We start from the raw sequence: 21964 nt of genomic DNA on the forward strand, positions 1-21964 counted from the left end.
GGTTTGGAGGTATTATTTGGAATTTTGGAGCTTGATAGTTGAGGCCTAAATGATTTTTCCCAAGGGCCTGTGGGGTTTGGGGCTGTTGAGGATGGGGAAGAAACAGTTGGAGGTTATGGAGGAAAGAAAGGATAAATGGTTGAAGGAGAATGGGTTAAGGCATTTAAGTGGAACAGAGGCAAAGAAGATTGCAAAGAATAGGATGTTCACGATTTGAAGATTCTTCATGGATTTCCTTCTCATTTTCTTCTCCATTTTGTTTATTTTTTCTTTAAGGGTTAATTACTTGGTACTTCTGAACTATCTTACAATTACTTCAAGTATCCCTAATGTTGTAAAACCTACATAAAGTACCCTTGAACTTTTGGAAATATGACACATACTACCCTTCTGTTGTCGCTCACAATCCATTTAGATGTGGCATGACGTGATATGTTTAATCTTTTTAAAACCCAGTTTTACCCACAAACTTTCGGAGGCTTGTTACAAAAAGAGGATGTGCAACAAGTAAACGAAAAGGCTAGGCTTTTTGTTATTTTAAAGCTTGCCCAAAATTTAGAAAACAAAAAAGAAAAAAGAAATCAGGATTCTTGAAGAACAAGGCTCTATCGAGAGAAATGAATTGGTAAATGATCTGCAGTGGTTTCAGATGTAGCAGACATGTCAAAATGAGGAAGAGGAGGCCTCTAAGGCTATGTTTGGTTTGAAAAAAAAAGTAGGGAAAGGTAGGGAAACCTATACAAGGTTTGTAAAAGGTTTCCCTACATTTCTCTTCCTTTCCCTACTTTTTCCTTCAATCCAAACACAACCTTTTTTTTCTGGTGACATTCCAAACACAATCTAAGTGTCCTCGATAAGAGTACTCCGGTAATTCAGTTTGATTCTACCTTTTGCAGCTCCTCAAGTTCATTTTCTTCTCTCTCTACACCTTATGCTCTTCAAAGCTTTCATATTTTAGGATCCAGGATCCCCAGCCTTTTTAATTTCCTCTTCTCAGCCATAGAGAAGGTGCTCAAAAAATATCAGATATGGAATTTCCTCGTTTGGACACAGAAAAATAAATAATTTTCAAAAAACACATGCTCTCTCTCTCTCTACTTGTAATTGAGGGATTGGGCTATACGATCATGTAACCAAAAAAACTTTTGCTGTCATAAAATTGAGAGGAAGAAAAAAAAAAAAAAAATATCATAATAAAATTGTGAAAAGAAAAGAAAAGTTAAAAAAGTGAGAAACCTCCCCTTCAGAAACCTTACTTTTTCGCCAAAATCAACATCAAATCTCTTGTTTTTCTACCCAATCTCGTCTCTCTTACCAGTCCCAAGCTATGAGTTCTGCTTCACAACCTGAACCCAAACTGGGTCCCATGGAAACCTTTCAAGTAACCGGGACTAGGTTCCAATGAAATCGATTGTATTGCTAATGAAATATTTCAGAGATACTCTTCTCCAAAGTTGCAGAGAAACAGTTTTGGGGTTTCCATTGTTTGGTTTATGAATCATTTGAAGATACTAGACAATGAGGGCCTGTGTTGAGCTCGGGCTTCCTCAGAGGCTGTTTTGCCCTATATTGCATTGATCCTTGGCTCTCCATAACAACCATTTTAGAAATCCCATATTTTTTTCTTGGTGAAAAAGAAATCGATGGGGTCTAACCTCTCTATTTACTTGTTCACTCATGTATCTTCATATTCCCATGTATTTACGATATGTTTCACTCTAATCGGAAGTGCAGGACAAGATTGGGTTTGGTTTGCAATTTGGGTTCTGTTCTGGTATATTTTAAATACTTGAAGAATTGTTTAGGATAAAATAGTCTTTTTATCTAATTTAATGGCAATACGTAATGGCACTTGAATTTTCCAAAATATAGGGGTACCTTAAGTAAGTAGTAAGTGTGTACGGGTTTTTGCATGTGCCAATTTTTTTATGATAATGATGATGATAATACTAATTAGTAGAGAAGTGCTCAAATGTTTTTACAATTTTTTTTTGTATTTTATATTTTTGTGCATTTTCATATTTTTTAAATTTTTATTGTTATTTAATTATGACATCAAAGGTTGATACATTTGACCCAAAATGTTGAATTGTTGACTTTCCACTAAACAAGTAAACAACTCCTTTTTGGGTTGTTTTAAATTTTTATTTTATTTTTATCATCAATAAAAACAATTGTTCTTTGTCACATTTATTTTCATTTCATATGGTTAATTAATATATAATTTAATGAAAGAATAAGAGTTAATAAACCTAAATATAAGACTTAATGAGAGGGAATTGAATGAAAAGTGTAGTTCAAATTACATTTTATCTTCACAATTAAAGAGGGACCAAAGTAAAAAAAAAAAATATAAAGGTATTACCAAAAAGAGGGAAATCTTGTAGATGCCTTTGGAACTCCCTTACCTAAACATTCTTTCACCGTCAAATGATATAATAATACAAAAGATCAGGAAGATCATGATCTTGCCAGTCCGCTAATTGATAAAAGATCAAGAAGTCAGGTGAAGCAAGGTATACAAAAGGCCATTTGATAAGTTTTTTTGCGAAGGTCTTCTGGTAGCTCTAATAGTTAAAAGACGCATTAAGATTTTGTATTAAGATCTGAACAGCTTGAAGCCTATTTGATTAAAGTGTGCCTTTCTTTCCACACAAAGACAAATAAAAAAATGCACAAGCTCTACTTGGAGTTTTCCAAAAATTACCTGATTTGGGCTTCTTGCGTCTTTTCGGCGTATTGACTTTTAGCTGCTAGATCTGCCACAAACCAAATAGGAAAAGACCGAATCGTGGTTTGCCGAGCTTGTAAACAACCGACAGACTATACAAAAAGACATGCCAAACGGGGCCTTATGTTACTTGTTTCTAAATATTAAATTGGTTGGTATCAATGGGTCCGATATACCCCATAGAGCTGAACTGACCAAACCGATTAAACCAGATCTGGTTCTTTGATTTGTATCCCAATTAATATTAATGGGGATGAGATCGGTTTGTGGTGTTCAGAATCAATTATATGGTTAATCTATATCTACATCTATATCTATACTACTTATAAAAGAGCCAATACCATCCGTTTCTGGAATTTTCACTGAACATGTTCTACTTCCACAGGAAATATAGAAAATATAGAGGGCATATATGTCCTTTACTCTCACTATAATAAAAATCGAAAAAATACGGTTGTATCTCGCACGATCCAGCAGTTTTATCTCCCACAAACTATTTCTTTACATCTGAGTACCCTGCAACATTAAGATTGCCCAGTTGTCTGTCTGAGGAAGAGAGTGAAGGTTTGGAGAAGAAAGAAAACAAGGCATCCGAAGTCTAGGAAGACAGATGTCTGTCGATCAGTAATGTAAAAGATGACCAGTTGTCTGTCTGTCTTGCCCAATGAACCGCCCAAATCGATCAGTAATGTAAAAGATGAAGTCTAGGAAGACAGATGTATGTTGCTTCAGTGATGTAAAAGATGAAGTCTAGGAAGACAGAGGTATGTTGCTTTATTTCTATTCTTTTGAACGTTCTCAATTTCTTGTCTAATTCATTTAAAATGTGCTTTTTTGCTTTTTCATTTTTCATCTTTTGTTCTTTTGGGAATTGGGTTGCCTGATCAATGCTCACTTATGCAGAAACCGTTCCTTGATCCCAGAATTAGGGAATTCCGAATCCATGGAGATTGCAATACATGAGTACATGAGCAGTTTGGAGATTGAAAAATGCAGTGCAGAAGCAAATCATGAAGACCCAACGGAGAAAACTGTTGAAATTTCTCAGGGGGAGCTTGGATCTTTGGAACTGATAAATGCCACCCATCAAATTTTGGCAAAGGTTGGAATCAGCATCCAATTGAAAATTGAAGATTCCGTCCTTGATCAATTGCTGAAATGTGATCCTGTCAAGGAGAACTCAAACTTCGTGGAACTATTTCCTGAACAACCGCAGAACTGTGATCCATTTTTGGAGTCAAGTTCTGATAGTTGTTCCACAAGAGATGATGTTCCTGAAGATATACAATTGAAAGTTGAGAATACTGTTGCTGATTAATCTGAGATTACATTCCTATTGATGCTGCTGACCATGAGGTTCCAAAGGCAGAGAAAGAAAAGTATTGGCCATTTTCAGATACAGTGGCTGAGGAGTCTACTGCTATGATTGATGAGATTTCAGCAACCAAGGAATGCATCCCATGTTTGGTTGAGGCTCCAACGTCCCATGAGATTTCAGCTACTAATCAAACTCTGGCCAATGTTCTAGCAGGCTTAAGCCTTGGAGCACCTGGATCAGATTCCAAGCATCATTTACCACTTCAGATTCAAGTGACACTGAGGAGTCATCAAACAAGAAGCAAACACCAATTCGAAAGGCAATCAAGATTTTGAAGGATGACAAGGAGAACATTGACAAATGACAACAGCACCAAGAAACTGGAGTTGGGTAGTGGACTGAAAAATGCCAAATTGTTAACTGTCATTGCAGAAGAGAAGGAGAATTCAAACTAAAGGACAGTGCATAGAAGGGATTCAGTAGCATGGGTCTAGGAAAGTTGAGGAAGACTCATAAAGAGAAATTGCAGAACAACTATGATAAGGTGAGAAGACATCTATTAGTGGGGAGTGGTTCACATTGGCTTTGTTTTTTCGTTTTGGTTTTAATCTTGATATGCATAATTATTGGCTCGCACATTTGTTTGGTAATTGCAGGAACAAGAGTAGCAACAGCAACAGTTTCAAAAGACAAGAACAGCTCTGCAAAGACAAGAACAGCTCTGCAAACTCTGATAGAGAACCGGTTGATGTTGGGAGATACAAAAAACCGAGTCAAGATAATTGCTCTTGGTGCTGGTGTGGTTGTCCTGGTAGTTGTAGTTATGGGGTTAAAACCTTGCTTTGCCCCTTAAATTTTTTTTCTTGATAGTAACATTATATATATATATATATATAAATAGATATATAGATAGATAGGTGATAGAGAGAGAGAGAAAGGATGCTTTTCTACAGGATAGTAAATTGAATTGAATGACTTGAGTAAAATCTCAAATCAGAAAAATTCTAAGCAATAAGCACTTTTGTTTTCATGGCTTGTAAATCCATCAAGAGTACCAAGTGTGGAGGACCTACATGTTCTGTCAACAAGGAAAGTAACCCCACTGAATACTATAGGTCTAATTTTGCTCTAAAACAGTATAAATGTTGGACTGTTCTTCTCAGAACCTATTATGAAATTTACAGTTGCACTGACTGATGAACTAATAGTTGGGTCCATGCTCGTGAGTCGTGACCTGGCCTTTTCAAGCCCAAATGTAGAGCCCGCAATCCAAATTGCACAGTTAGTATTTATTAAAAGGATAAAAAATGAGAAATAAAATATGAAACTTATATTTAACCCTTTACGTTCTTTTACAATTTTTTTTTTTTCAAGTGCTAACTAATCAGGTGCAGGCGGGATTCAATCCCAAGTTTCCGCTACAATCAACCAGCCGGTTGGCACCTTGGGGTGTTCCTATACAATTTATCGCCGATGTTTCATGCCACATGCTTCAGGTCCAGTAGTTTCAAATTTGAAGTTATTGGTGGCCCGAATCTTGATCCGCCCCCATTGTATGCTTTTCAATTGCGCTACTTTAGTTTCAAATTCAGAAATCACATATGGGTCAGGCCCGCTGAATCTGTTCTGCTAGCGATTACATAAGGGTTTTATTGCTGTTTCTACTTAAAACGTTTTGGTTTAGCCTTTTGGATTGACCAATATAAATTTGTGTAAGAGGTTTTTTTTCATGAAATGTTTTGAATTGATCACTACAAAATTACAAATTTCTATTTATATTCAAAATGTTAAATTTGATAACTTTAATGATCCATCACATACATACATTTTTTAATTAAAATGTCTCTCATATGTGATATGTCAACACATTTCTTTGATTAACCCAAAATTTTTGAAGTAACCAAAATTAACCATCAATGCTGAACTTTTGTGAGTTCCTCATCTGATGCAAATATGTATAAAAGGAGTCAAGGCGAAATGGCCCAAATCTTGCATACTATACTTCTAATTTGTTTATTTGCAAAGGTGTCCTAGTACACGTATATAATACCCATTATCGATCGAATGGAAGTATGGGAAATCACCTTTTAACTGACCCATTGCGTTTTCAAATGGGTTTAAACTTTAAACTCAACTTCTCTTCCTGGGGATATCATCACCTTACCTATATTTATCAATAAATTATTATAATTAATAAACAGGCATGTTTTCATATATATTTTATTTCAATTTAAAAACAATGGGATATCAGGCTTTTCACAGAATTCATGAACTTGCAACACCATTTTCAAAAAAAAAAAAAGAAAAACTTGCAACACGTATTAGGTTAACACGTGGTTTTAAAAAATGATCCAAAAATGGAACCTTTCTGTTTATTGGTTTTTGGGTTTACAGTTCGATCATTTGGTTCAAATGGACAGTCTATTCTAAAAAAAACGGTCAAAAATCATTGAACAGATTGATGATTCGACTGTTCAGGTCAACAGATCGTTGACTGATTCAACAGTTTTTGACTACAACCGAATTTGAGATAAAACATAACCGATTGTCTGAATAATTCACAGGCCAAACGATCTGAACGTCCAAATCAACAGCAATTCAAAAAACATAGATTAACAGAAAGCTGAACCTAAGCTTGAGCTCTTATCCTCAGGCTTTTCATTTTCCACATAACCATGACCAATCTCGACATAAAGCCGAAGACACGGCAGTCAGCAGCAGGAGTTCTGGTTGATACTCCCGACACGTTCGTCAAAGTCGTGGAACTCCTCTGCTACACGAGGAAGCAACCAACACCACACATGCATTATTAAATACATACTTGATACTCCACCCAACTAAGCCTTCTTGCTCTTCTTTTTCGAACCAACAAGTATCTTATTAACGATTTTATGCAGTTCTGGTATTCTTTGCAATGCATACATATATATACGACAAAGTTGTGTTAATAAATCCTGCTTTGTCTTGTCTCTCAACTCTTTTTAGGTCGAAGAAAACAATATGTTACATCAATTCATCAACTTGTGGCAATACTCGTATCCTTCCTTACCAGTTACCACTCTGATAGTCTGATTGTTGTGACATGAAGACAAATGGAATCAGTTAGTTGGTGTAGGGCACTTGATGTGGGGTTACAAACATTATTTTAAGCTTGCAAAACCTTTTTCTAATGCTCTGCAAATCTCGCATTTTAGTGGTTGTTTTCTGTTGTTAATGTTGGAGGTTCTTTTTTAATATGTTACAAAGAAGAAGGGTTGTCACACACACATGTACATAGATATATATATTTGTACTTGTCTCTTGTGAATTGTGATGTTTTCACAAGAGAAACAGCACTTAATAAAATATGTAAAGAAGGTCAAAGCTAATGTTTTATATCTCAGAACCACACAGCAGTCTAGAGTGTACGGGGGAGAGGGCATTCATCCATTTTCCACATCCCCAGGCCCTGTTTATACTATATATTAGAGAATAGGGATGAAACTTTTCTTTTAAATATGTTGTTAATTAGTAGCGTACAAGATAAGTTTTAATTTAATAGAAAGATATTATTATAAGGAATTAATTATGTTTTATGCTTTTTTTCTTTTCCATTTCCATTATCCGTTCTGGATCTTGTAAATATATATATATATATATATATATATATATATATATATATATGAATAAGAGAGATGCTTAATTTAATACCCATATACAAAAAGCTCTTTATCAATAAATTAAAAGTAAAGCATGTGCATGGTTGACGCCAGACTGCCAGAGGTGGAGAAATTCGATTTCTGTACCCATTTCATATATTCCAACTCCACAAGGAGGGAAGAAGCACCGGAATAATTCTATTACGTCAATTCAGGTCCGATCTGACTGATTCCTGTCGTTTGAGAAAATGCCTCTTCACCATTACGTACCATTATTGCCAAATATGATAGTCTAGAATTGCAATCTCTCGCTTTCCCATGTGGGTTCATTCATATATATCTCTAGGCGCTAAAGAGACACTATGTACAGCATCTACGGCCAGTGTCAAGCAAATCAACCTGCATAGCATGGCTTGGCTGAAAGCAAGATGATTTTTTTAAGATCCTATCATCTTCTCTTCTCTGTAGCCGCATCGTGATATCTGAAGCAAATCTGACTCTCTGCCCTAGATGGGGCAGATTCGACAGAAAGAATAACAAAAAAGATAGGGTAAATTACGACAAATACCCACCTCCCTTATGGGTCAGTTAACTTAAAAAAAAAAAGGCTGTTTTAACAAACCCTTCTGGCAAAGCAGGCTTGGAGGCTTTGCACAGAAGAAAACAACTTGTGGTGCAGAGTGATAAAAGCAAGATATTTAAAATGAAAAAAACTTCCTAAATGACAACTTGCTTCAAAGAGGGTTCTTGGGGTGGCTAAGTCTTTTACCTGGAAAGGAAATACTTAAGAAATGAGCTTTTTGGGCAATTAACTCAAGAGAAAAGGTTAAAATTTGGGGAGATCTTTGGTTAAAGGATTCCTCAGACTCCAGAGGTTAATGGGTCTGAATCCTAGAAAAAATGGTCCTATTTGGGTAAAGGACCTAATAGATCAAGAAAGAAGATGGTGGAACAAAGATATCATTAGGGAATGCTTTACAAAAGAAATTGAAAATCAAATTTAAAAAAAAAATCCCTTAGCTTCTGGTAATCGGGAAAACAGACTAATATGGAAAGGAAGTGCGACTGGAAAATTCACTGTAAAGTCGGCCTATTTCCTTGCAAACAGGGAAAGGTTTGACACCCAAACTAAAGATCAGTCAATTCTCAGAAACATCAATCAAAGTAGAGCGCCATGGAAGGAATTATGGAAGATAAAAATAAACCCAAAGATCAAGCATTTCATTTGGAGATGCTTGTAGGGTGTAATAGCAGCCAAGGTTAATTTAGCTAAAAGAAAAGTATCACACTCCAATATCTGCCCAATTTGTTCCAAGGAACTAGAAACAATTATGCATGCTCTTTTGGCTATAACTCATAATCTATATCAAGTTATTTTAGAAGTTGGTTTGAAGAGTGGATTCTAAATTGTAGTCAAACGAAAAACATGAAGGATGAGTTGCTAAACTATTCGGCTTTGTTACTTTGGACAATTTGGAAGAGCAGAAATAAATGTGTTTTTGAAAATGAGACTCCTAACCCGCACTTAACTCTTTTGTCCTTTATGGCCTTGAAGGAGAGGAAGATGATTTTGCTGAAAAAATGGCAAGGTTCTTCGCAAGCACTTAAAGAAGAAATGCCAGTTTTTTTGTGGAAGCCCACAAAGATAAATGTTTTGAAAATCAATGTGGACGGCAGTTTTGTTTGTGAAGGCAATGTAGGTTTTGGAACCGTAATTAAAAATCATTTTGGTTGTTGTGAAGCAGTTAGCTTCAGCCCTTATACAGTAGCATCACCTCTTCAAGCTGAAACTATAGCTTGTCTTCAAGGAATTAAGTAAGCAAAGAAAATATGCAAAGGTCCTTTTGTGATTGAAAGCGACAACAAATCCTTAGGGCAGGCCCTGGCTTCGAAGAATCTTCTTGGGGCCTAAGATGCTTTTTTCATTTGTAAAGATATTTTAGATGAATGTAAGGACCTGAAATTAACTTTCTCTTTCTCTATACTGATGCGATCCCTCTTTAACTAGCAAATTGGGTGAATTTTCCACCTCCCTTGTAATTATTCTTTGGTTGGATTCTTTTGCAACGACAATTGAAAAGGCCTTTGATTTATTGTTGCGACTCCACAAGATGTCCGTTCATTTAATTCAATGTGATAAATCAAAGCCTTTGAAGTTAAAACAACTATATAACTAACTATTATTATAGTGGCCTGGCTTGTCCCACATGCTTCCCTAATTCAAGTGGAATGGGTAACCACAAAACAAAAATTAAATTGGGCAGCAAAGCCCATAGACCATGGCATTAGCTTATTTCTTCAGCCATTATACCCACCTGAATGGGAAAATCTCTTAAATTATTCCTAAATTTTAGGAAATTGATTAATTTTATTTTACTGTTCAAAAATTTTCTTAAATTATGTTTTCTGACAATTGATAATTATGGGTAACCATTAATGGACTACAATTGATTCAGAGAGGGTAGTGGCTTTTTAATGGACTACAACTATCGATGAACAACACATATCGATGAACCCAACTATCAGTCAATACGTATCGACTGATAGGTATCATGTTAGTGGCTTTTTAATATGGGCTTTTAATTGATTCAGAGGGTGAAGGAGCCTTAAAACCGGCCACCCTAAATAGGTTCTTTTTAAAAAAAAAGACAAACAAAAACATTATTGATATCTCTCAATACGTCGCTACTAACGATATATCGAATATATCGATATTTGTTTGTGTGATGCTTGAGGGAAGATGAAGATACTAGTGCTTGAGGGAAGATGAAGATACTAGTGCAACCCTAATACAAAATAGAAAATGCAACCTCATTTTGTGTAGTCTTATTTTTAGGAAAAAAAATATCAATATTGAGTGTATTGTATCAGTATCCCAAACCCATGTAGGTACCCTTATCCCAAACCCATTAAACCCGTCCCAACCTGTTCACCTGATTATTATTTGACATGTATCATTAATATTATCATTTTTTCAAATGTGAAATTCAAATCTAGTTACCTTAATTAATGCATATTTAACTCACACCGACTCCATGTAGCACTCCATTTATCATAAATGACTCCATATATTCATAACAACCTCATTTAACACACCACTTATAACATTAATTAGTTACACTAATTATCTTTGTTTCATAATTAACTCAATTATTTCTAAACCAATCCTACATAAAATTAATATGTTGTTAAAAGAAGGGTTGTTCAAATTGGGATGATAAATCGAAAATTGAACCAAATCAAACCAAATAAATTAGTTCATTTTAATTAATTCAAGTATTGGTTCGGTATTTGTTTCTTAAAAAAATCAATTATTAGTTTCAGTTCGATTTGATTGAGATTTTCAATGGAATTAGTGCTTTTATTTAATTAAGTATATTAAAATTTGCATGTTCTATTTAATACTTTATATTTATTAGGTATAATATTTCCCAATTATCAATTTGGCAATTTCCCATCCCCATTGAACGTTGCATTCATTCTAATTTTTAGGGTAAAATACAAAAACTTTCCTTAACGTTTATGATAATCATAAAAACATCTCCTATAGTTTCGTTATAATAAATACATCTCCTAAACTCTTGAGAAACTCAACAAAAACCTCCCTTCCATCACTAATTCACACGGAAAATATTAACTAATGCATTAATTTTTTTAAATACCAATTTTATCCTTCTATCACTTTCGAACATCACCGATAAAAGGCATGTCATTCCCTCAGCTAGTCAATCTTCTAAGAGGATTGGAAATTGGGTACATTTGAGCAACTTAGGGAAGGATTCAATGAAGAAGTATGAGCTTGTTCAGCAGCAAGGGATGTGGCGCAGAGGAATTCTTTATGAGCATGAGCCTGGCAAGGGATCTAGACCTCCCAAAGCTCCCAACTTGATTGGAGAATGCATCGGAATTTACGTCTTAAGATTTAGAGAGGGACCCATCTTCTAATGCCTCTTCGAGCGCTTCTCTAAGCTTGTTTTCCTGCAACTGTCATAGGATCGAGGGCCTTCGCTTTTCTTCCTCTGTCGAATTAGAACCATCTCTTGTTCTCTCTTCCTCTCCAAGCTTAGGGCCGCACTGTGAGATATAGGTTTCCATAGTGAAATGAAAGATGCATGAATGCTCCCCTGTCACAAGCCAATCCACAGAAATGAAAACGAACCCGAGTTCACCCAAGCTTTAGCCCATTAAACAAAACTACAAAACAAATTCAGTTTCAGACCCTACCAGGTTCAACAGAAGGCGAAAGGTATCCAAGCTTTCCCAAAACCAAACATCTGTTTCAAAAATCAAAATATTGGTGCAAGGAGGGAAGATGGCAGAGGTTCATCAATATTCCCAAACTTTAATCGGGCCGAGGGGTCTTTACATTTTATCCAAAATATTCAAACACCCAAACTCAAAATATTCTTCCATTAATGGCCACAACTTTAACTAGCTCATGAATACTTGGCCCGAAAGAAACGAAAAGGAAAAAGAGAAAGAATAGAGAAAGAAGTAACAAAGAAAAATAGTAAGATGGAGATCCAAGTCCAACCCAACCTTCAATCGTAGTGAGATAAAACCCTAATTTAAGCCCATGGTTCAAGAACCCAAAGTTTAGGATTCAATTGAAAGCGGAACACATCGTCAACAACCCGAAAAATGATGAAAGGTACCCCAGGGTTCAATCCCATAGAAAACACAGTCCAAATCTCTCGAAAGCATATTTGTGAAGACGATGGCGCCAGTGCCCATGCCGCGTGAGTGGTCGGTGGCATTTTCCGTTTAGGGTAAAAGTGGTGTTTAAAAAAATCAATGCATCAGTTGACGTTTTTCGTTTGGGGGGGGGGGGTTTGTTGAGTTTTTCAAAAGTTTAAGGAAGATATTTGTTACAACGAAACCATAAGGGAGGTATTTATGATTATCAGAAAATTCAGGGAAAGTTCTTATATTTTACCCTAACTTTTAATTGACAATGGTTAATTAAAATCTAGACTAACTATTAATTGTTTTTGTTTGTGATTAATGGCCAATTTGAAAATTCCCCATTGGCATTAGGCTTTGGGCCTATTCTGATTTTTAATTAATAATAGTTAATTAATTAAAACCATTGGACTTTTGGGCCATTTTAACTTTTAATTAATAACACTTATTAATTATTAATTATTGAATGTTTACCATTTATGTGGAATCAGGGCCCAACCGAACCTAATCAAAATGAATTTGGTCAGGGTCAACTTGGTTTGGTTCTGAACTCTAATTTGGTTCAATTGGAGGAAAATGATTAAATTGAATAGTCAGTTAGGTTCTTGGTTTTAACCGAACCAAACCAATCACAATTATACACCCTTACTTAGAGGGATCTGAACGTAGGTTGCTCAATTGAAACATAAATACTATAACCACTAAACCACTCTACAATATTTTTCTAAATTAGCATTGACAAGTAGTCATATTATACTCATGTGTATTAAACTATAAAAAAAATAAAAAGTATTTGTAGATACCCAAGTCTTGAGCTGTAAACAAACCATCTCAAATGTTTTTTGCCTCTATAATCTCATTTATCTATTTTGAGAGGTTTCTTTTTTTTTTATTTTTTGGATAACTAGTTTCATAAGAGAATACAATTTTTCTACTATGATATATCACCGTTGTTTTTTAAACTTTATCTATTTTAAATTGTTTACTTTTTACATGCTCATTAATGAGATTTATAGTAGTAGTTTGTTAAGATATCATGTGCATGTGTATGTGTGTCAACGTTTCCTTAGGATACTCTGATAGTTACATTTCCCATTTTTATGCTGAAATTACACTTTACATAAAGTCATAAACTATTAAAATACATGTTTCTTATGTATAAAGTTATTAAAACTATAAATTATCTATAATTCATATAATTTTAATATATATTTGAATTTCCATGGTGTGTCCATATGTTTCTTTATTTTCCACCTTATCTATACATATCCTGTGTACCCAAAATTCATAAATATTTCTTTAAATTGTCTCTTCAATATTCTTTGTATTTTTTGATAATTTGAATCTTCCACCTGATTTTACATCACATGAGTAAAATGTGATACCCCTTTTACATAGAAATGGTATAGTAGGCAAGTGCTAAAGATGCTTATAATGAAGTATAAGGGTAAGCCCAAACCCCAAAGGGTTTTGATAAACTAGTCCTATTAGGGTTGGAATGGGTCAAGCACCCTAAAGTTCTTGTGAAAAGTGCCATCCCTTTCCACATTAATGTAATCAGGTGGATGCATTGATACAAATGTTTTCTGAAAACTTTAAAACACATTATAGGACCCTTTAAACACTAGCGGTGCTCATAAAAAACCGAAAAATCGAACCAAATCGATCAAACCAAACCCAAAAATGTGGTTAACCAAACCAATCAGTTCAATTTCGATTCTGTATTTTTTGAAAAACTAAAGGAGCAGTTCAGTTTTCTATTAACCTAGAAAAAAACCAGTTGTTCACCGAACTAACCAATATATGTATTTATATGTATATTATATATTTTTTTAATATATCTCACATATTATCTATAAATTATATATAAATATATGTGTATTATATAAATAAATACATATATGATATTTATATTTATCTATTTAAAATATATAATATATTATAAATATATTACATATATTATATATATATAGTAATTATAATATAATATACATATAAAATAATATTTTATATATTTATTTATAATATGCTATAAATACCAAAAACCAAAAAATTGAAGAACCAAACCGGTTAACTGGTGGTATTGATTCGGTTTTAATTTGGGGATATGGAAAAACCACTAGGACCAATTTGATTTCAAACAAACCCCTATGGTTTAGTTAACTGAATCGTGAGCACCCCTACCAAATACTATAAAATTAAAAAAAAAATGTATATTAGTCATATCGATACACAGCAATAAATATTGATATTTTAATCCTTTCTTCCAATTTATCCTAAAAAATGAAAGCATTTAGCAAGTCTTTTTCGTATGGTCTTTTGAGCTTTTCAAAGTTTGGAAAACCAAAATTTGGTCTGTCTCTATTGGGAAATGGAAGACAAGAAGGCAAAAAGACCTATGCCCCTAAAAGTTCATAGAAGCCTAAAATGGCTAAAAATCTGGAAACACCTAGAGCTAGTCTTTCATTTAATAGCTGTGTAGATCATGGTAGGTTAGGATATTTACCAAATTGTCTATATCTTTAAAGAGAGGACCCCAAAAGCTTGTTACATCTTTTGGCCATTTAGGCTCTGGAATGATCTTCCTAAAAGGACTTACCAAATGGCACCAAAATTTCCCAACCTATCTTATCATGTATGAAATTCCTCAAATGAATTGGCTCCATATCATGATTGATAGATATTCTCATAGGACTATTGAAGATTATCGCTGATTGAATTAATTAAGGCATCTATATAAATGTGAAATGTGATTGTACTCCCAAGATTAGGTGATTTGCCACATGGCGTTGTATCATCAACTCAACTATCTTTTCAGTTTAGGTAAATTGCTGAAACCTCCCATAAAGTTTGATAATTGCAAATACCTCCCATGAACTTTTCAATACATTTGCAAGTAGATCCCTTTTGTTAGAATCCTCCAACAAGAGGCACAAAAATGTCCAAAATACCCATACAGTTAACATCGAGGTTGGTTTCTATAGGAAAAAACAGTACAAACTTTATGAATAATAAGAAAAAGAGAGTTTAAAGTTATAGTGTTAGATTTGATCTATTGATATGAAGGACAAATTTTGAAAATAAATTAATTTCAGATAAGAGATTAAAGGATTTGGGATAGCGATATTTGGAAAATAAACATTTTGGTAAAAACTCAAAGGTAACTCTATAAATATTTTAAACATTGTTATGCCTCTTATTGGAGGATTCTAATAAAGTAATAAAGGAGGTCTACTTACAATTATTTCAGAAAGTTGAGAAAAGACAATTACAGCTACTAAACTTTAGAAGAGGTTTCAGCAATTAACCAAAGGGAGTGGTTGGGATGGTGCATCTAAAAAATGTGGATTATATTTTATGTTTGTTAACAACGTTTTGAGGTTCAGTTTACTTGTCTCATTTTTTCAGATGAACTATATATATATATATATATAGTAAACATGTATGTGTTTTGCATGTGGCAATTTCTTATGTTAATAATGATAGTAAATAATATGTTTTCAAAATATTGTATTATTTTTTATATATAAAAATTATTTTTATTTGTCACACTTATTTTTGTTTAATATGATGAATATATGATATTAGAGATGTACCCAATATTTTTTATAAAAGTTTTATGTTTTTTATACTTTTGTTTGTTTTCATCTTTTTTAATTTTTATTATTATTTAATTATGACATATAGGGTTGATACATTTGACCCAAAAGGCTGAATTATTGACTTTTCATCGAGCATGAAAACAACTCCATTTTTATGTTGGTTTTAAATTTTTATTTTATTTCTATCATCAATAAAGACAATAATTCTTTGTCACACTTAAGGGTCCATTTGTTTCATAGTCGGAATTGAAATTCGTTGGAATCGGAAATGCAATGGTCTATTCCCACACCTATTTGATTCATAAAGGAATCAAAATGGGAATTGGAATCAACTGGAATGTGAATTCCATTTCACTAGGAATAGGAATGGGATTCTGAATTTTCGATTCCACCCAACCAAACAATTGGAATTGGAATGACCCATTTTAATTCTGATTTCAGCTCCTTTTTCCTGTGAACCAAGCGGGCCTTTATATTTCTTTTGGATAAATTGTCAAAAGCCTGAAACCCCCCTTGAAGTTTGGTAATTGCAATCACCCCCCCCCCCCCTTGAACTTTCTAACACAGTTGCAAGTAGACCCCCTCTGTTAAAATCCTCTAACAAATACACAAAAATGTCCAAAATGCCCATACAAGTACTATTGAGGCTGATTTCTATAGAAAAATACAATACAAAATTTATGAACAACAAAAAAGAGAGAGAGTTTAAAGTTGTAGTTTTACCTTTAAGCAATTGATATGATGAGTAAATTTGAAAAATAAATCAACTATACAAAAAAAGATTTGAAGGGCTTAGGTAGATTGACATGAATAGAAAATTAGGAAAATAAACATTTTCGTCAAAAGTAACTATATGGGTATTTTTATCATTTTGTGCCTCTTATTAGAGGATTCTAACCTAGGGTGTCAATGGACCGGCTTTGGGTTGGATTCCATCCAAATCAAAATCCATTTGGATGGATTGGACAGACCAATAAGACATATTGAATTTAGACGGACTAGACATACCAATATGACATATTGGATTGGACTTGGTCCGTCCATAACGAATCTATATTAGATTGAGCCAATATCTGGTCCATTGATAGAAGATAAGAACATAGGTGTCAATGGACCAAGTTTGAGTTGAAACCAATCTAAATTAACATGAATTTGAACAGATTGGACAATCTTTAGACCGGTCCAAAATATTCATTGGACTGGATTGGACCAAGTCCATTTGTAATGGACTCATATTGGACTGGACCGGATTGGACCAAATCTAGTCCAATTGACACTCCTAATTTCTAACAAGGGGATCTACTTTCAATTGTGTTAGAAAGTATAGGGGAGGTGACTGCCATTACCAAACTTCAAAGGAGATTTTAGCAATAGTCAAAAGCTTCAAAGGAGGTTTCAATAATTTATCACTTTCTTTAATATGGTTAATTAATATAGGATGCAAGAAAGCGTGGGAGTTAATTCCCTAAATACAAAACTTAATGAGATGGAATTGAATGAGGGGAATGTAATAGTTAAATTACTTTACAATTAGAGAGGGACCAAATTCAAAAATAGGGGTATTCTAGTCAACAATAGGCTTCAATGAAAGTTGATGGGAATTAATACCTTAAATATAGGACTTAATAAGAGGGATTTGAATGAGAAAAGTGGTTGTTCAAATTATATTTTTGTCCTTATAATTAGATAGGGACCAAATTCAAAATTTGAGATATTTTAATCATGTAAAAACTCCATACTATCTATCATTCACACTTTTAATAGTAATATAGATATATATACTTTAGATGTTTATTGGATGGGAGTAGGGGTGTCCATGAAAAACCGAAAAACTGAAAAACCAAACCGAACCAAGAAAGCCAAACTATAAAATGTGGTTAACCGAACTGATCGGTTCGGTTTCGGTTTGGTATTTTTGAAAAACCGAAGGACTGGTTTGATTTTCGGTTACCCTAGAAAAAACTGGCGGTTAACCAAATTGACCGGTATATATATTTATATGCATATTTTATATATATTTTAAATATATGTCACATATTTTCTATATATCATTTATAAATATATATGCATTATATATATATATATAAATACATTCCTATATTATATTTATAATAATCTATTTACAAATATATTAAAATATTATATATATTTTTTAATATTTATAATATAATATACATCATTTTTTATTTATAATATAATATTATATGTATATATATATATTTATTTATTTATATAATATATATTATAAATATAAAAACCCGAAAAACCAAACCGTTCAAAAACTTAATCGGTTTGATTTCGAATATGGAAAAATTGAAAAACCGATATAGTACCGATTCTATTTGCAAAAGTTTTTCATGATTCGGTTAATGGAACCGTGCACGTGCACGTGCACCTACGTGAATGAGAAACCCGGTTAACCTTCACCGCCTCACTGTTACTGGTGTGTATTCTGTTCTGTTCTCTCTTTTTGTACGTCATTTCCTAACCAAACCAATGATAGCACGGGAAATTTGTTTTGTTATCGCTTAGAAAAAGTTACACACGTGACCTGACTGTCCTGATTTCAAATAAAAAATAAATAATTTTCTTTTTACTGAAAGTTGGCACAAAAGATTGAATGAAACATTAGGAAAAAGATTAGCAAGCAGTTGGAAAAAGGTGTTTGAGTTGAGTATATGTAATGAATCCGAAAGAGCAAGGAAGCTTCGTCGCCGTTGGGAATCCAACTCTGAGTTTTTCTGTTGTTAGGCATGGTGCTTTTTTTGTCTTTGTTGAACCAAACTCGCCAAACAGGAAACAGCCTCTTCGGTAAAGCCAAATCATAATTCCAAGAAATAACTCTGAATGGGCATTCTTTTACCTTGGACCACGTGGGTATCCGTACTGTTTTGTGTTTATATGAATGAATGTGAGATTTTATTGATGGATTCCCCCGGATAGAACCTATCCGGTTGCCATGCCATCTACCCAACAATAATTTATGGCCTGCTAATTATTAATTCTTCTTGCCATTTCTCAAATTGCGATGAGAAAATGGGTAGATTTTAGGAGTTTTTATCGTTCACTCCACGGGCAGTCCAAAATCCCCATTTCTGATGGGGGATTGTAGTCCAAAAACCCCTACATTTTTCCGTGCTATTAATATCTTAGTCCTCTTTTTCTTTTTTTTCTTCCAAAGTGTTGGTTGTAGGATTTGATTTCGCATCATCTTAGAATAAACCAGTTATTATAGGATAATATCTTGTTCCAAATTAACTTTTACTTGGGCCAGTTCCAGGGCATAAGGATTTACCTTATTTAAATCAATTTGATTAATTAGCCGTGGAGTTCAATTTATGTTGAAATAAATCTCAAAATATTTTTAGAAATGTAAAGATTTGAACACAAATGCTATAATGTTACTTAACCATTGGGTTACTCGAGTGATTTTATCATTTGTTTTTAATTTAATATTTGAAATATATATAATAAGTAACGTAAAAGTTATTATTTACAAAATTTAAATATAAAGTATAAGTTTTTAACCATATAATAATTTACATATAATTTAATCAATAAAGATATTATATTTATTGAAAATTAAGTTTTTAAAGAATATGCTTATTTTTTAAGAGGGATAATAAAAAAAGAACAAATTCCACAAATAAACTCTAGAACCGAACTTAAATCCACCAAAACCAAAACTAACCCTAAAAATGGCATTCATATACTAAGTTTTAATTCCAAAAACCTGGAACCAACCCTTACGGCGTGTTCCAGGTTTTACCATAAAAATATACCGAACCGACCCATAGTCATCCTTAATCCAAAATCACATATTTATAGCAGGTGGTAAATCATCAATCCGAGTCCAGATCTAATACCAATATACGGTCCACCAACAGTCATAGTAGGTGTATACGGTCCTTGTATTGGACTTAGATCTGAACCTAAGAAATCCAAAACGAAAATGGAATCAAGGAGGAGAGAGTCCCAACAACCATTGTTACATCTTGCCATAAAGACAAGAGTATGGCTGCAATGGCTATTGGCATCAGATCTGGACTGAATAGGAAAATTTTGTTTTGGTGGATGAAATGTGGATAAGAACAAAATAAAATTAAATGCATCAAAAAGTCATTTTCTATATTCCTATTATTGACGAGATCAAATCAGTCCCTTGTAAGATTGTTCACCACAAGGTTTCATAGCACATCTCCGCTATATATTAAAAACATCTCCAGATGATGATATCGTTATTGACTAGTGGCATTTTAATTTAAGACAAAACCACGGGCTTCCAGAAAATAAAAATAACAATAAACAAATAAAACCGCAGAATAATTGAATGAGAAATTAAAATCTACCATAATCCTTAATTTCGCTAATCCTTGTCTTCCTATAAATTTTTATTTATTTATTAGTACTTGGGATGAAGCCAAAAGAGTTTAAGAGAAAAAGACAAGCCCCTCCCCGACCACGTCGAACGTTCGGCTATACTCAGTCCCCACTCCCCATTAACGACAAGTTGGATTTCCCACTCTCACATCCCAACTCCCATAGATATTCGGAACAAACTTAAAATAGATATTCTGTTATTTGATTCCTGGTGGTGCGCAATCTGATCCTGCTCGAGAATAGTTTGAACATCCGATTAGATAGGTTACTTGGTCGATTGGTCGAGTTATAAGAAAAGAGAGAAAAGATTAAAGTATTAGGGTTATTTTATTTAGTGTGAGTACTTTATTGTTTAAGTTAGTAAATTTGAGTTTTCTAAGACCTAAAAAATAAGAGAGAGCTAAAGAGCTTGAGTGCTAAAACGTACGTATCTTCTGATGTTAGAGATAAGGCCTTTATATAGGCGAGCTGTTTTGAACCTTCATGAAACGCGTCCAGGATCCCTAATCCGTCTGGTTCAAAGGTGGTTCATGCCTAGAGGTGGACTCCGTATAAGCAAATAATATTTATCCAATCCCGCCCGAAGCAAGTGGGGTGATAATCAGTTCTTCCAATGTGGCGTCATGATCCCGTTGAACGAGGAGGCCACCTGACACATCAAGCAGGTCACTAGCTAAACTTGGGCTAAGTCGGCGGAAGCATGTCACCTCTTACGCCGACCTGGTGTCTTGATGGGTCATTCGCAATTCGATCTGTTGAGGTGGTGCCAAGATCATCAAGGTGGGTGCAAGGTGTCTGAGGTGCTCCTAAAGTTTGCTTATGTGGTATTAAGATATTGTCTAACTGTTTTGAGGTACCACATATCATCATGTCACTAGAGAGCCAAATCATCCCTCATCAATTCTCATTCCCTTGAGTTTTGACTCTTCCATCTCCCATTTGACCCTCCATCACAAAAAGTAACCTTTTGTTATCTATTCATTAGGCATATTTTTAATTTAAATTATCATTAACATGGGAGGTGGTGTGCATGATCGGACTGGGTTAGGTTTGGTTGGATCAACCCTAACACAACTTCATATAGGGCTGAGATTGGACTTGAATTGGGTTGGCCAAATTTTTCTATTTCATTTTGGCAAATGTATTTATTTCTTAGATTCCCAAGGGTTCATGATAATTTAATATTAGTATTATTATGTGTAAAATATCATAATTATCATGTTTTAGAAAAATGTGTTTTTAAACTTAAACTTTTTTATATTCGATATACATGCCTACATGCATGTCTAGATAGATAAATGCATATACAAATAAATACATAAACATTTGCAGTATATATATATATATATATATATCAATAGTGAATAGACATATATATAAGTATTTACATGCATAATTACATATTTATATATTATTCACACATGTAAAAATGAAATTAAGTTGGGTTGGGGTTGGTCAAGGCCTTAACCCTAAGTTATGTTGGTTCCATACTTTTCAATCATGACCTTAACCCAAATTTCAACCCAATCTAACGTAATTCTACCTTTTCGAGCTAGGTTTGGATTAATCCGACCCAAGTTGTAATCCTAATTAGAGGGGAATTATATCTTTT

General features: G+C 33.8%; 1 long non-coding RNA gene across 1 annotated transcript; it reads left to right on the forward strand.

The window, feature by feature from the left end:
• Window positions 1-3194: 3194 nt before the first annotated feature.
• Window positions 3195-5090, forward strand: LOC104597214 (uncharacterized). The gene is made up of 3 exons (XR_016084045.1): window positions 3195-3495; window positions 3635-4593; window positions 4706-5090. It is a non-coding gene; the product is annotated as an uncharacterized LOC104597214 (long non-coding RNA).
• Window positions 5091-21964: the final 16874 nt, after the last annotated feature.

Source organism: Nelumbo nucifera, chromosome 3 (assembly GCF_055504915.1).
Source record: "Nelumbo nucifera cultivar China Antique chromosome 3, China Antique-T2T, whole genome shotgun sequence".
Taxonomy (NCBI): domain Eukaryota; kingdom Viridiplantae; phylum Streptophyta; class Magnoliopsida; order Proteales; family Nelumbonaceae; genus Nelumbo; species Nelumbo nucifera.